Source organism: Aplidium turbinatum, chromosome 3 (assembly GCF_918807975.1).
Source record: "Aplidium turbinatum chromosome 3, kaAplTurb1.1, whole genome shotgun sequence".
Classification (NCBI taxonomy): domain Eukaryota; kingdom Metazoa; phylum Chordata; class Ascidiacea; order Aplousobranchia; family Polyclinidae; genus Aplidium; species Aplidium turbinatum.
The window spans coordinates 23,973,346-23,990,777 of record NC_137474.1 but is presented as its reverse complement, the minus strand read 5'-3'; positions in this window follow the sequence as shown (position 1 = coordinate 23,990,777).

The window sequence follows — 17,432 nt, the reverse complement described above, 5'->3', positions numbered from 1 at the left end:
CGGAGCCAGATAAGAGCATTGTTTGTGAAAGTTGAGAGCCTTCACGTGGCGATCCCCGTTAATCCTTTACAGGAGACTAATCTCAACACTACACTCCAGTTACTGCGTTTCAGTACCAACATGTTAATCATACCGTTTTCAACATTTATTCTGATGGGAGTGTGGTTCAGTCACTGTTTTTAAATGAATTTGATGTTGTTAGGGGTGTGGTTGTCAGTCAATGTTGTTTCGTTCAATGGTCTTTCGACTTATCAGTCAATTTTTGTGGTTCCATACAATGTTAGTAGGCCTAGTTAGTTTTAACATGTACCATGTGTTTTACTCTCAGTTTGCTGTAATATGCTATTTTCTAGTATTCTTTTTAATCGGTGGTGTTAGGGGTGTGGTTGTCACTCTATGTTTTTTGGGTCTAAAGGTCTTTTGGGTCTTCAGTCAATGTTTGTAGTTCAGTACAATATTAGCAGTTAGTTTTAGCATGCATGTTCTTTGCTCTCAGTTTTCTTTAGTACGCTAATTCTCTAGTATTCGTTTTTATTGGTGGTGTTAGGGGTGTGATTGCTAGGCAATGTTTTTTTGATCAATTGTCTTTTGGCTTTTCAATCAATGATTGAGGTTCGATACATTGTTAGTAGGCCTAGTTAGTTTTAACATGCATGTATCTGCTTTGCTTTTAGTTTTCTCTGGTTGGCTATAGCCTATTTGTGTATTCATTTCGATCGGTGGTGTTAGGGGTGTGGTTGCTAATCAATGTTTTATTTGTCAATTGTCTTTTGGCTTTTCAGTCAATGATTGAGGTTCGATACATTCTTAGTAGTTAGTTTTAACATGCATGTATCTGCTTTGCTCTAAGTAGTTTTCTCTGGTAGGCTATAGCCTATTCGTAGTAGCCTTTTCATTTCGATCAGTGGTGTTAGGGGTGTGGTTGCTAGTCAATGTTTTTTTTAGTCAATGGTGTTTTGGCTCTTCAGTCAATGTTTCTGGTTAAGTAGCCTACAATGTTAGTAGTTAGTTTTAACATGCATGTTCTTTGCGCACAGTATTCCCTAATATGGTTTTCGATCAACAGTGTTAGAAGTGTGGTTCGGGCAATGTTTTTTCATAAATTGCTGGTGCAGCATCACTTGTAGTAAACTACTTATTTGAAAGGAACGGTTGTAGTCTATGTCTTAGTAAATGTTTGAAAGCACAGAGGGTACAATGTTGGTAAGTGCAATCGGTAGAACTAATTGCTAAACCCCTGTATGGCAATCAGGTAGGCCTATGTTTATTTGTGCCTTAGGTTTAAACCTCTTTATTGTAATCTATCAGGCAAAACATAATAACCACTTGGTGAAAGTGTTGAAATGTTCTTTTTGCTAAAGTCAATTTTTGTTGCACCCAAAGATGTTTTGCTCTGTTACTCCTACGTTTTCAATATAATAGGTTAGTAAAATTTCGAATATTTGTAATTTTAGGAAAAAATTGCTTTCAAGTGTAGTTAACTAAATTAAAATTCTTCCAATTTGTCAATTCTTGTCCGATTTAAAAAAACATTGAAGTCAATTTAATGAGCATGCCAAATTTTCAGGCTAGCTTCTATTGTGCGATACAAGTTCTGGACTGAATGATTCCAATACTTCATGACCACTGCCAGTAAAAATTTTTGATGCTTTTGGCTTTCATTCCGAGCAAAGGCGTAGCCTAGCTATTACATGTTAAAACTGCGTGCTTGCTATCACTTAGCCTACATTTGTGTTGTTTTCAAAACTGGTCAGGACATTTATTAAAGTGAACCACCTTTTCATATCGATATAGCCTAGTGAAACTACACACTATATTATGATAGCTTTTCTTGCCTGAAGGGGGGGCCAAAATTATTTTGGCCCCGGGGCCCATAAAGGGCTTAACACAGCACTGGGTGGATACAGTTTTCACGTCTTGCTCAGGACGGTAGGCTACTGAATGGATGCAGTTTTGACGTCTTGCCCAGGACGGTAAATTGCTGTAGAAAAAATTGGTTGAGTGGAGGTTAGTCTGTAAACCTGGAAGGTTGTACGATGATGCGTCCACTACGAGTCGTTTTGGGCCGAAAGCGAATGAATGAAGGTTCGCGCACGATGGATACTGATTGGGGGAAAGGTAATTGAGAGAAGGTAGAACAGTTGTCTTTAATATTAGATGCAGACGGTGGACGAGGTGTGTTTGTAGGTGAAAGGGTGACGTCAGGTGGTGCAAGCGGGTAGAATGGTTTAAGTCTATCTATGGATACGTTGGAAATGCGCGAACCGAGGTCTAAAGTGAAAAATTTGTCAGAACGTGATTGAACACAAAAAGGCCCTTGATACGGACGCTGAAGTGGAGATCTAACTGCGTCGTCGCGAATGAAGACATGGGAGCACGAGAATAAGGCATCGTCAATGTGAGTTTGTCGGTTGCGCGTTACGCGGGTAGGAGCATAACGCAACGCGGCCATGAACTTGATGAAGTCATTGACGAGTGGAGTGTGAGATGAAGGTGTGTCATCGGAAGGAGTAAAAAAATGGCCCGGCAGACGGAGTTGTGTGCCAAGGGTCAATTTTGCGGCAGAACAGTCGATTTGTTCTTTCAAAGCAGAGCGCAAACCTAATAAAACCCATGGAAGGTTGGAGACCCAGTCTGCAGAAGTAGTTTGTGCTTTTAAAGCCCATTTAATCACGCGGTTATATTCTTCAACAGCGCCCTGGCATTGAGGATGATAGCTAGTGGAATGTGAGAGCTTAGATCCAAGAAATTGGGCAATATCTTTCCATAGAGTGGAAGTGAATTGAGCGCCCCGGTCAGTGGTAATTCGGGCAGGCACGCCGAATCGGCTGACCCAGTGCATGAGAAAAGCGTCTGCGCATGATTTTGCAGTTATATCACGTAATGGAATGGCCTCGACCCAACGAGTGAACCGATCCACAATGGTGAGAATGTAGGAGAAGCCCTGGGAAGATGGCTGCGGGCCAATGAGGTCCAGGTGAATGTGAGCGAAACGACCAGCTGGCGGTTGAAACTGCTATAAGGGTGAGATATTGTGACGAAAGATTTTAGTTTGCTGGCAGTGTAAGCAGGTGCAGCACCAGTTGCGAACATCTATTTTAAGCTTAGGCCAAAAAAAGCGGTCAGATAGTAAACGCTGTGTTTGTTTGATGCCTGGATGAGCCAGAGAGTGGATAATGTCGAATACCTGGCTGCGCATGAGCGGAGGAACATAAGGGCGAAAACGGCCGGTAGATGTCTCGCCTAACAAGGAGAGGCCATTCGGGGCAGGTCGAGTGGTCAGATTCAGCGATGAATTGTCATGGAGAGGCGGAAACGTAGTGTCTTGATTCTGCAGGATAGCCATACGATTATAATCAAGGGACGGAACGTCCTCAAAAATAGCGGCTATGGGAGAGCGGGAGAAACAATCAGCGGTTACGTTGTCTTCACCGGCGAGATGCTGAAGATTCTTAGTGAATTGAGCTATGTAAGACATGTGGCGAATCTGTCGCGGCGAATGTGATGCGGTAGGACGGTGGAGAGAGCTGATTAGCGGCTTGTGGTCCGTGAGGACGGTAAAGGTACGACCTTCTAGAAAATAACGAAACTGTTGTATGCCGAGGTAAACGGCTAAAACTTCACGGTCGAACGTTGAGTAATTGCGTTGTGCAGTAGTTAGACATTTTGAGAAGAACGCTATGGGCCGGGATTGGCCGTGTACGGTTTGTTGCAGTGCGCAACCTATGTGAGTGGCGGATGCATCTACCGCAAGAAAAGTGGGAGCTTCATGTGCGGGAAATGCAAGAAGACACTCCTTGGATAAGGACGATTTTGCTTGACCAAGCGCTGCTTCGGCTTCAGGAGTCCACGTGAGACGTTTGCGACTGGCTTTGTTATGTGTGAGCAAAGCATGTAGCGGTCGCAGAGTGTCAGCACAGTTGGGAATGAATTTGGAATAAAAAGCGATCATACTTACAAAACTGCGTAGTTGTTTCATCGTAATTGGTTGAGGAAACGATTGAATTGCGTCTACCTTTTCAGGATTGGGTTGAATACCTTGCGATGAAAGAAAGTGACCTAAAAAGGTGATTTGGGGTACCGCAAATGTGCATTTGTTTTTGTTAAGGGTTAGGCCAAAGTTGGCAAGTCGTGAAAAGACTTCTTGCAGGTGAAATAAATGCTCTTTCTGCAATTTTGAAAAAATGAGTATATCGTCAATGTAGCAAAAAATGAAGGGTAAGTCTCGTAAAGCTTCATCCATGAGGCGCTGAAAGATTTGACTAGAGTTCGATAAGCCCATGGGCATAAAACGGAATTGAATGGAGCCAAGCGGCGTGATAGCAGCAGTTTTGGGAATGTCTTCAGGTGCTACAGGAATTTGATGAAACCTCTTGAGTAAGTCTAAACTAGAAAAAATGTTGCAGCCATTAATGCGGTTAGCAAAATCGTGAAGGAAGGGAAGTGAGTAGCGATCCGGTTGAGTTTGGAGGTTATGTTTGCGATAGTCAACCGTGATGCGATGGGACATTCCATCCTTTTTTTTAACCATTTGTATGGGTGAAGCGTAAGGCGAATTAGAATACTCAATGACACCAAGATCAAAAAGAGTATTCAGTTCCTTGGACAATGTGTCGAGCATTTCTGGGGACATGCGCCGTTTGGGTGAGCGGACTGGTGGCCCTGAGGTGATGATGTGATGTTGTACGTGGTGAGAAATAGATTTAGTAAAGGACGATTGATCAAAAACGTCAGGGAACAAGTCGAGGAGAGAATCAATGGAAGATGGCGCAGGAACTGTACTAGAGATGCTATAAGAAGCAGGTTTGTGTAGTGACGCCGTAGAAGTTCGATTAATGTTGCGACTTGCATGAATGGACTTTGCTGAAGGCAATTTACTGGGACACATATTAACATTAGTGGAAGAGCGAGCGTCGTTTGAGCATATAGGATGCTTATCAGGTGGTAGAATTAATTTACTCTTTGGGATGTCAAGTGAAATTTTGAAATGTTCAAGAAAATCCATTCCTAGAATGGGATGAAGAACATCCGCGATGAGGAAACGCCATGAAATGATTTTTCGAACCCTAGAGAGAGATGCAGTTTAGTGTAGCCAAAGGTGGGGACTTTGGTATTGTTAATGGCATATAGATAGGATGTACTACGTTGAGAAGGTGCATGTTGCACGGGAAAAATGGAATAAGGACTACTTGTGTCAATAAGCCATTTAAGCTGAGTAATAGAATCGTAAATGTAAAAAGGTTGAGGCGATGAACGATGTAACTCCGTGGATAGCCCCGCTGTGAGTCCTATTGACGCGGCAGCGGGGCGGCGCCGTTTTTTGGTGTACCTGAGAATTGACAAGGTGGGGAGCATTTGCGTGCCTTGTGGCCAAATCTGTGATGGTAATAACAGAGAGGTGGGGTGAAGCGTGCGCTGTGATCTGTGGGACTACGAGGGTTGAAGGGCGGCATAGCCTGTGGATAAGAACGTGGCCGCGAGGGTGGTCGTGGACTATGACTCTGCGTTGGGAAAGGTGCAGAATGCTGATTGGGCGGCGACATGAAGGTACTGAGAGTGTGTGTGAGAGAAGTAATTTTCTGTTCTAAGAGCTGATTAATCAATGCTTGGGAGGAAGGATCGTTAGATCTGAGATTGTCATGTGAAGTGGAGGCGTCTAGAATGTTGTTGGCCTGAAGGGCCAAGGCATCTAGATCTAAATGCGCTGAGGCAGCTAAAATGGGTCGTATGTGGGAAGGCATGCGCTCCAAAAATAAATTTTTAAGAATGGCCTTAGCCGTAATATTGTGAGCATTGTCATAACCAAGCAGCTTACGCATTTCGTTGAGGAGGACGGTAGGTCGTTCATCACCTAGAGTGGATTTATGAAAAAGAGTGGATAATCGTACGGACAAGCTTTGCTCATTCGCTGTGATTAGAGCTTGTTTTAGGGCAGAATAAGGCTGACGAGTATGTTGATTGGTGATGATGGCGTGGTCAACATCACGTAATTGTGCATAAGATAGGGTATTTAAAACAAGATCGAATTGAATTTGTTCGTTGGTGATGTTGTGAGACCTAAAAAGAGACTCACACGTGCTAAACCAGAGTGGTCCAAAATTCGAGAAGTTTAATATTAAGAGGTGAATAATAGGTAGGCGTAGAGATGGAACCTACTGTAGTAAGATCATGCAGCGCAGTTACTGAGGAGCGCATTGGCGTGGTGAAGGTGGCGTCTGTATGAGACGTCATGATGGGAGTGGTGGATGCAGTACTATCTAAAGTTAGAAACAATGTGGAATTGTTGGAATGAGTTGCATAAGAGTTTGAAGAGGGCGCAGACGAATACGTAGGCGCAGCGCAGGCGGGAGTGGAATGTTGAGTAATACCACGAGAAACTGTAGGGAATCGATGCATAGTGGGGAGAGTAATGAGGAATAAGGGCGGCAATTACTTGTAGGCTACCGTACTAGCTACTTGCGACAAGTTAAAAAAAAATTTATGCAATGGATTCTATAGCAACTACAAGGATAAGGTACCATGGAATAGAAGTTAGTTATAAGTGGTTGAAAACAATTAATGTAGGCTACAGTAAGCTACTAGGTGATTACTGTACAGATACTTAAAAAAAGTTTTTGTATGCAGTGGTTTTTATAGCAACCACAAGAATAAGGTACCATGGAATAGAAGTTATTTGTAAGTGGTTGAAAACGATTAATGTAAGCTACAGTAAGCTACTAGGTGATTAGGCCTACTGTACAGATACTTAAAAAAAAATTGTATGCAGTGGTTTCTATAGCAACCACAAGTAGTCTGGGAGCCTACGACAGAAGATTTCACCCCATAAGGTACAAAAGGTTTGACCCCTTGAAGTTACTGGGGTCAACCATGTCACTCACAAAAAGTATGGAAGATTGACCGCGCCGGGTGGATCTGGTCCCTAGAGCCCCCTAAAAAGCCCAAAAAGGGGGTTAATTTCACCCCATAAGGTACATGGACCAAACTTGGTGAATACGAAGTTCTATGTCAGGACATCACAAAAATATCAAATCTAACAATATTTTCGAGTGGAAAGGTGATGTAAGACCCCCCCGAAAGTGACCCCCCGGGGGGTTAATTTCACCCCATAAGGTACATGGACCAAAGTTGGTCAAAACGAAGTCTTATGTCAGGACATCACAAAAATATCAAATCTAACAATATTTTCGGGTGGAAAGGTGATGTAAGATGCCTTCAAAGTGACTTCCCTTAATGTGACCCCCTCGGAAGGTTTATTTCACCCCATAAAGTACATGGACCAAACTTGGTCAAAATGAAGTCTTATGTCAGGACATCACAAAAATATCAAATCTAACAATATTTTCGGGTGGAAAAGTGATGTAAGATGACTTCAAAGTGACTTCCCTTAATGTGACCCCCTCGGAAGGTGTATTTCACCCCATAAAGTACATGGACCAAACTTGGTCAAAACGAAGTCTTATGTCAGGACATCACAAAAATATCAAATCTAACAATAGTTTTGGGAGGAAAGATGATGTAAGACTCCCCTAAAGTGACCCCCCAGGGGATTAATTGCACCCCATAAGGTAGGCTACATGGACTAAAGTAGGTTAAATCGAAGTCTTATTTCACGGCATAACAAAAATATAAAATCTAACAATATTTTCGGGTGGAAAGGTGATGTAAGATGTCATCAAAGTAACCCTAAGAGGGTTTATTTCACCATAGAGTAGGCCTACATGGACCAAACGTGGTCAAAACGAAGTCTTATAGGACACCACAAAATATCAAATCTAACAATACTCTCAGTTGGGAAAATGATAAAAGACCTACCCAAAAGTGAATCTCCTCCTATAATTTAATTTACTTCATCCCTTACTCGAACCAACCTTGGTGTAACGGAAGTGCTATGCCAGGACAGTACCAATGGATTAAATCTAAAAATATTTTTATTTAGGTTTTGGTGAAATACATTCACAAGCTGTCCCATGATGCATGAAATGGAACTATAACCTACTTTACAAAAAGTTTTTGTATAAATCATGTTCAGTCAATCGAAAAAAGGCAACAGTACATGACAATACATGGCTTTGTAACACCAAAAACAGAAAGTACATGAGAAGCATATAGGCTACAGTAGCCAGAAAATTGATCGAAGTTCTTGATACGACCACTAAATGTTGAATTAATCGAACAACTGACTATCCAAATCAAAACGTTTCGAAGTGAATCATTTGGAACGTTAATTCAGGCAGTAATGAACATTTTCCAGCTGCTACAATAAATAACCCAATAAACCCAATGTAGTAAATTTTTGTTTAATGCCATTTGCTTCATGTCTCTAATCAGTTATTGTAACTGTTCATTCATAAACAGAGATTGTTTGTGTAAATGTAAACGGTCGTTTCTTTATTCTTCATTGTCACTGCTGTCGCTTTCACTTTCTTCGTCTTATTCTTCGTCTTATTTGGATAGTCAGTTGTTCAATTAAGTCAACATTTAGTGGTCGTATCAAGATCTTGGATCAATTTTCTGGCTACTGGAGCCACGGGCGCCGATCCCTATAGGACAGTGGGGACATGTCCCCACCATGTTTTTACATGTCCCCACCATCTTTTTACATGTCCCCATCATCTTTTTACATTATTTTTGTAACGTAAAAGGGAAAATATTACCCGAATGTCACAATTTTACCAGTCAAACGTTTAAAATATATTGAAAGGAGGGGACAACATTCTTGTTTTATGCGAGGAAGCCCCAACCGTAGTAGAAATGTTTTATTAGGCAGAGAAACCCTGGTGTAACTCGCAAATTGTATTTAATTTGGTTACGCCAGGGCCACACAGTGCAGAGTTTTAGAATTACTTTGAAAGAGTCGTACAAGCATGTAGTGCAGTAAGTGTAGCTTGTGTTACTTTTGTATAAGAAAAAAGCTATTTTTTCAGTTATTATTACATTGAGGTTAAGAGCTGCTGAAATGTCTTTACCGGTTTGGCAAAAAATTGTATATAGGAAAATCAGCAGTTGGAAGGCTGGCAGGCAGCTTTTTTTCAATTGAAAAAACTCTTACCCTACCCAATTTTTAAAAGACTTGTCACGTTCCAAATCGTCTTCAGTATGGACATGGCCATGGTCAACCTCCTAAACTTCAAGATCGATCGGTCAGAGTATTTTGCAGTCATTGACAGCTCGCAGCAAAATCTTACTGACTATTTCAAGTCGACCGATCTTGAGCACTACAAATTCTACAAAAATCACTCTTTAGTGGAAAGCTACAATCACATTTGGTAGACGATTATCTTCAGTTCTTTGACACAGAGTCCCTTGCACAAGATTTTCGAATGATATTCAAGAAGATACCATCCGCTGTTCGGCAAATGTTTCCGCAAGTGGAACTTTTGCTCATATCACCAGCCCGCTCGTGTTCAGCTGAACGCTCATTTTCAACTTTGCGACGTATCAAAACTTTGTTACGATCTACCATGACACAGAAACGGCCAAATCATGCAATGGTCTGCTATGTGCACAATAAAGTTTTGAATCCGATCAACCTTCATTACAAGCCAAGGATCAACCAAGGACTTCGTTTTTAATTCGCCGGAGACTCGTTGCCGAGTTGCAGTGTTTGGACTTCTGCTGTCCAATGCTGACACTGACAATTAAAATACATCGCATTAGACTTGTAGCCTATCTACTGTAGGCCTATTTGTTTGTTTGTTGAACAGACCCCAATCTTTCAGCTCGCTTTGCTCGTCTGCCCTTTCTTTTCTAGTAAATGTCCCCACCAATCTTAGAGAGCGATCGGCGCCCATGACTGTAGCCTATATGCTTCTTATGTACTTTCTGTTTTTGGTGTTACAAAGCCATGTATTGTCATGTACTGTTGCCTTTTTTCGATTGACTGAACATGATTTATACAAAAACTTTTTGTAAAGTAGGCTATAGTTCCATTTCATGCATCATGGGAAAGCTTGTGAATGTATTTCACCAAAACCTAAATAAAAATATTTTTAGATTTAATCCATTGGTACTGTCCTGGCATAGCACTTCCGTTACACCAAGGTTGGTTCGAGTAAGGGATGAAGTAAATTAAATTATAGGAGGAGATTCACTTTTGGGTAGGTCTTTTATCATCTTCCCAACTGAAAGTATTATTAGATTTGATATTTTGTGGTGACCTATAAGACTTCGTTTTGACCACGTTTGGTCCATGTAGGCCTACTCTATGGTGAAATAAACCCTCTTAGGGTTACTTTGATGACATCTTACATCACCTTTCCACCCGAAAATATTGTTAGATTTTATATTTTTGTTATGCCGTGAAATAAGACTTCGATTTAACCTACTTTAGTCCATGTAGCCTACCTTATGGGGTGCAATTAATCCCCTGGGGGGTCACTTTAGGGGAGTCTTACATCATCTTTCCTCCCAAAACTATTGTTAGATTTGATATTTTTGTGATGTCCTGACATAAGACTTCGTTTTGACCAAGTTTGGTCCATGTACTTTATGGGGTGAAATACACCTTCCGAGGGGGTCACATTAAGAGAAGTCACTTTGAAGTCATCTTACATCACCTTTCCACCCGAAAATATTGTTAGATTTGATATTTTTGTGATGTCCTGACATAAGACTTCATTTTGACCAAGTTTGGTCCATGTACTTTATGGGGTGAAATAAACCTTCCGAGGGGGTCACATTAAGGGAAGTCACTTTGAAGGCATCTTACATCACCTTTCCACCCGAAAATATTGTTAGATTTGATATTTTTGTGATGTCCTGACATAAGACTTCGTTTTGACCAACTTTGGTCCATGTACCTTATGGGGTGAAATTAACCCCCCGGGGGGTCACTTTCGGGGGGGTCTTACATCACCTTTCCACTCGAAAATATTGTTAGATTTGATATTTTTGTGATGTCCTGACATAGAACTTCGTATTCACCAAGTTTGGTCCATGTACCTTATGGGGTGAAATTAACCCCCTTTTTGGGCTTTTTAGGGGGCTCTAGGGACCAGATCCACCCGGCGCGGTCAATCTTCCATACTTTTTGTGAGTGACATGGTTGACCCCAGTAACTTCAAGGGGTCAAACCTTTTGTACCTTATGGGGTGAAATCTTCTGTCGTAGGCTCCCAGACTAAAGGATAAGGTACCTTGAGAATAGAAGTTAGAAACTATGCATATAGACTACAGTAGGAGATAATTACAAAAGTTAAAAAAATTTAGCATGCGGTGGTTTTTATGGCAACCACAAGGATAAGGTACATAAAAATAGAAGTTAAAAACTATGCATTTTGACTACAGTAGGAGGTAATTACAGAAGTTAAAAAAAAATTTGCAAAAACGGGGTACATTACCAGGTGGCGTTGATGTCTTTTTTTCAGGTCGTGAGTTCAAAAAATTTACTCAGAGGCACCATTGTAACATTCCTGGGGTGGCTGGTTGATTGCTTCTGACTAAGGGTGGCTGACAAGTGACAACGACACTAGATTGTTGAGATCAGGAAGTACATCTTGTATTACGCCACGTGTTGAAGCGATCAAGGCGGATTCAGAAAAGTCACGTCATTCCATCAGAAGTGTGTTGATTGAAAAAGGAGACGATTACCACACCAGTCTGTTTTATAGGCGAAATCAGTCACCCTTGGCGAGTGCTGCCAGACGCAATGGTAATGAATTAATAAAACTTGAACGTAGGCCAAACAGTAGAATTATGGAATTATGAGAACGTTGGACTGCACTGCAGAATAATGGCTGGTGACGAATACGAGACAGCAGTCGGTACAACTTTACACAAAACAACTTCAGTGTGAGCCTACCCAGGAATGCCGACTCGATAAGTTATTTGCAACGTGAGTTGATTGACCATATCAGCCTAAATGGACCAGAAAGCTGTGGCCAAAACTTGATTACTTTTTATCAAAATGTTTGCACATTGGGAACAGCAGTCACTTTGTTTGAAATCAGCAAATCACTTTTTGTCATTGGTTCAACGTCTGCGCTTTCAACGTCTAAACTAACATACAACAAAGTTGGTTTTCTGGGTCTTTGGTTCGGAAAAACATCATTATGATGTATTGTGACGTTGTCTATCAGCCAGCAGTAGCTTATGCGCCTTTTGTTTTTGGGTGTGTGTCAATTACAAAAGATGGCTTTTGCAGTAACGCCATCAACCGCAAACTGCATCAAAAATGCTATTTCAAAACTTGAAAAGAAAGAAATCTTCTAATGCGTAATAAATAACTTGACACAAAATGCATGTCCAACAAATTAGAAAAAAAATGTAGAAAACGTTATCTTGCAAATCTAGTTAACAACATGAAAAAAAACATTTCAATCATTTGGACACAAAAATGCATTTTTAAAATATCAATAACTTTCAATTTTGCCCAAAGAAAAAGTAAAAACTTTAGAGATTTTTTGTTTTTGTACGACAATAGCACTCAGCCTGAAAAAGTTTTTTTTGCAAAATTTGATATCTTGCTAAATGCATCCATTTTTCGTATCGTTATGCCACGACTTTGAGTTTGTTACGCAGAACGGGAGTTCCATTTGGCAATGTGCAAACGACCTCTTCTATTGCCTACCAACACGATTTGACTAAACGATTATTACCACTACATTTTATTACAACTGTTTGCAAAATTGTTTCATTCAAAGTGATCATTGTTGGTAAGTATTGAAACATATCACTTTTGTAATGCATCGTGACATAGTTTATCAGTCAGGAATTTTAGACGCTCTTTGTTTTTGGAGTGCATGATGGCCTAAAATGGAACGAGCTCCTATCGAAGCACGTCACTACCTTTGGATAGGTTGTTGTCCAAATACCACGTGACACCATTAGGCTACCTTACTTTTCTGTATTCAACCACCACCCAGACAGCAAACAGGAACACACTTTTTACATCGATTCAACGTCTCTAGACGTTGAAACAATGTTAAAAACGAATAAATAGCTCCCTGAGATGTGCTGTGAAATACAAAGTGTTTTTTGGTCAAGCATAACCAAATTCGACACTGTGAATGTGAAAAAAAATGCTTGATTTAGTTCTAATATCAAGTAATGACAGTACGTTTGAAAAAGTGTAGACTATAAACATGTGGCTCAAAAAGAACTTGAAATAGTTTTTTTTGCAGTGATTTTGTCTCATTCTCTGCAAATGTTGAAACAAAGCAAAACATTTTTACAATGCCTCCGGCAAAACAACAAGCAAACGCAAGTCGGACACCAATTACGATTTCATTGAAGCGTGGACGACGTCTCCGCGTAAAAGATTAAAATCGTACACAATGGAATTAACCCGTCACACTCAAATATAAGTTAATTAAGAAACGATTTCTTTAATTAAATAAAAAAATATGACCAACCATCAAATTATTTGATTTTTCAAGTTGTGCTGTTGAACAAATTGCAAAAGAGTTTCGATTCTGTGTTGTCAGATAAATTATCTGCATCATGTGAAAATTTGATTGATCTATCTTGCGTAGTTTTTGAGTTACACGAGCTCAAAGTGCTAGTGTCGAACCGCCCTCCCCCCGTCCGCAGATCAACTGGCCAAAAAATGTCACAGGAAAAAGGGATAATTTAGAAATTTATTATACAGCACTTTATTTTGCATTTTTTAGATATATTGGTTATCTGCACCAAACGGGGAATCATCGTTATCGGTATATATCAGCCACAGGGGCTCACACCAATCACATAGAAAACCTGTGGCTGAACAGCAAAAGGAAGCTTAAAAGAATGGGGTTACCAGTAGGGATATGATTCCTGGTTATTTGGATGAATTCATGTGGAGACACCAATTCGCGCGGGAACAGTATTTTCCAGAAGCTATTCGAGCCATAGCGGAATCATACCCGCTGCTGTAGTATCCCCAGCGCTCATATATTTAAAAGCTCTTTGTAGGGCTACACAAATAGTCCTTGTTAGGGCTACCGAAACAGTCCTTTTCAGGGATACTCAACAACAAAAAGAGTAGTCTATGTTCTGCGATCAATTTAAAATTTAAACACTATAAAGCTTCCATAGCCATTAACAGACAAATATGTTTTGTTTGTTTGGGTAGGAAGGCTATGAGCCTATAACTTTTCAGGTACATAAAGCAAGACATATTCTTTTAGTTTGCAAAGTTTTAATGATTTTATTGTAAAAATTAAATTGCTGAGAATCAGTACATAAGTTTAAGTTATCACAAGATAAAGCTAGTACTTACTTTGTGCTTGCGTTTAATTGATTCGGGTATATAAATAATCGTGCTTTCCAACGATGGCAAAATTGTTAAAATCCGACCCGAAATGAGAAAGCTACAGCACTTTAAGTGAAGCACTATTTACCGATCACAGCAAACAAGGGTGGCTTATTCTGAATAAGGATCGATTCGCCTTTACAATGCATTAGAAAAAAAGTGTCGCCGAGCGGCTACGTTTGAACGACGATTGCTCGTTTTGTAGATAGGATATAAACCTGAAACTTTTCAGGTGCATAAAGCAAGACATATTCTTTTAGTTTGCAAAGGATTAATGATTTTATTGTAAAAATTAAATTGTTGAGAATCGGTACAAGTTGGTGAAGTGTAAGTTATCACAAGATAAAGCTAGTACGGTATTTACTTTGTGCTTGTGTTTAATTGATTCGGGTAGATATATAATCGTGCTTTCCAACCATGGCAAAATTGTTAAAATCCGAGCAGAAACAAGAAAACTGCAGCAAGTTTAGTGGAAGGACTATTTACCAATCACAGCAAACAAGGGGTGGCTTGTACTGAATAAGGATCGATTCGCCTTTACTTACAATGCATTAAAAAAAAAAAGTGTCACCGAGGGGCTACGTTTGAACGACGATTGCCCGTTTTGTAGATAAGATATAAACCTGAAACTTTCCAGGTGCATAAAGCAAGACATATTCCTTTAGTTTGCACAAATTTAATGATTTTGTTGTAAAAATTCAATTGCTGAGAATCGGTACAAGTTGGTGAAGTTTAAGTTATCACAAGATAAAGCTAGTAGCCTACTTACTTTGTGCTTGTGTTTAATTGATTCGTGTAGGTATATAATCGTGATTTCCAACGATGGCAAAGTTGTTAAAATCCGACCCGAAATGAAAAAGCCACAGCACTTTCAGTGGAAGGACTATTTATCGATCACAGCAAACAAGGTGGGGCTTAGGGTTAGGCTATACCGAAGAATGATTGCTTCGCCTTTACAATGTAGGCCTATTGGAAAAAAGCTTCGCCAGGCGATTAAGTTTAAAAAACGATTGCTCGTTTTGTAGATAGGATATAAACCTGAAACTTTTCAGGTGCATAAAGCAAGACATACTCTTTACGTTTGCAAAAAAATAATAATTTTATTGTAAAAATTAAATTGCTGAGAATTGGTACAAGTTGGTGAAGTTTTGGTTATCACAAGATAAAAATAGTACTTGTTTTGGATTTGTAGCCAATTGATTCAGGTAGATGTATGATTGTGCTTTCGAACGATGGAAAAGTTGTTAAAATCCCAGCAGAAACGAGAAAACTGCAGCAAGTTTAGTGGAAGCACTATTTATCGATCACAGCAAACAAGGGGTGGCTTATACTGAATAAGGATCGATTCGCCTTTACAATGCATTGGAAAAAAACTTCGATAGGTGAGTAAGTTTGAACGACAATTGCTCGTTTTGTAGATAGGATATAAACCTGAAACTTTTCAGGTGCATAAAGCAAGACATATTCTTTTAGTTTGCAAAGGATTATATTATGAAAATTAAATTGCTGAGAATCGGTACAAGTTGGTGAATTTTAAGTTATCACAAGATAAAGCTAGTACTTACTTTGCGCTTGTGCTTAATTTATTCGGGTAGATATATGATCGTGCTTTCCAACGATGGCAAAGTTGTTAAAATCCGAGCAGAAATGAGAAACCTACAGCACTTTAAATGGAAGGACTATTTACCGATCAAAGCAAACAAGGGGTGGCTTATACTGAATAAGGATCGATTCGTCTTTACAATGCATTGGAAAAAAGCTTCGCCAGGCGAGTAAGTTTGAACGACGATTGCTTGTTTTGTAGATAGGATATCAACCTGAAACTTTTCAGGTGCATAAAGCAAGACACATTCATTTAGTTTGCACAAATTTAATGATTTTATTGTAAAAGTTAAATTGCTGACAATCGGTACAAGTTGGTGAAGTTTAAGTTATCACAAGATAAAGCTAGTACCGGTATTTACTTTATGCTTGTTTTTAATTTATTCGGGTAGATAAGTAATCGTGCTTTCCAACGATGGCAAAGTTGTTAAAATCCGAGCAGAAACGAAGAAACTGCAGCAAGTTTAGTGGAAGGACTATTTACCAATCACAGCAAACAAGGGGTGGCTTGTACTGAATAAGGATCGACACGCCTTTACTTACAATGCATTGGAAAAAAAATTGTCACCGAGGGGCTACGTTTGAACGACGATTGCCCGTTTTGTAGATAAGATATCAACCTGAAACTTTCCAGGTGCATAAAGCAAGACATATTCCTTTAGTTTGCACAAATTTAATGATTTTGTTGTAAAAATTCAATTGCTGAGAATCGGTACAAGTTGGTGAAGTTTAAGTTATCACAAGATAAAGCTAGTAGCCTACTTACTTTGTGCTTGTGTTTAATTGATTCGTGTAGATATATAATCGTGATTTCCAACGATGGCAAAATTGTTAAAATCCGACCCGAAATGAGAAAGCCACAGCACTTTCAGGGGAAGGACTATTTATCGATCACAGCAAACAAGGTGGGGCTAAGGGTTAGGCTATACCGAAGAATGATCGATTCGCCTTTACAATGTAGGCCTATTGGAAAAAAGCTTCGCCAGGCGATTAAGTTTGAACGACGATTGCTCGTTTTGTAGATAGGATATAAACCTGAAACATTTCAGGTGCATAAAGCAAGACATACTCTTTACAAGCAGATGACATTAAAACTATTCAAAGGCGTGTTTAAATTCTAACAACAAGAAAGAGGGTCAGTCAAGCTGACCTGCATCCTAACCTGGGACCAGTCAAGCCAGCCTCTTGTAGAATGATGCACACAAGCGGATGACCGTGTTTGCCGAACGACGCATTACATTTTTGCGTCGTTCGGCAAACACGTTCACATCCTCTTATGACGAACGGAAAATTATCCAGAGAAATTCTCAAATTCAAGAAAATTAAAAACTCTGACTTTATTACTCATAGTTGAAAAGACATAAAAAATTGGGGTGTAGGCTTCTGAAATTAAAAATTGACCACAAAAATGCAGCAGCCTAACGATTGAGTCACTTCGGGTCAAAATTTAGTTGAAACTTAAAAAAAAAAAAAAAAACTCTTCCGAGCAGTATCGAAGTCATTCCCTCTGGAACACCAACCGAGACGTATCCCACGCGCCACCCAATGAGTTGAACATAATAGTCGAATTTAGAACTTATATAGGCACTCTTCTCGTC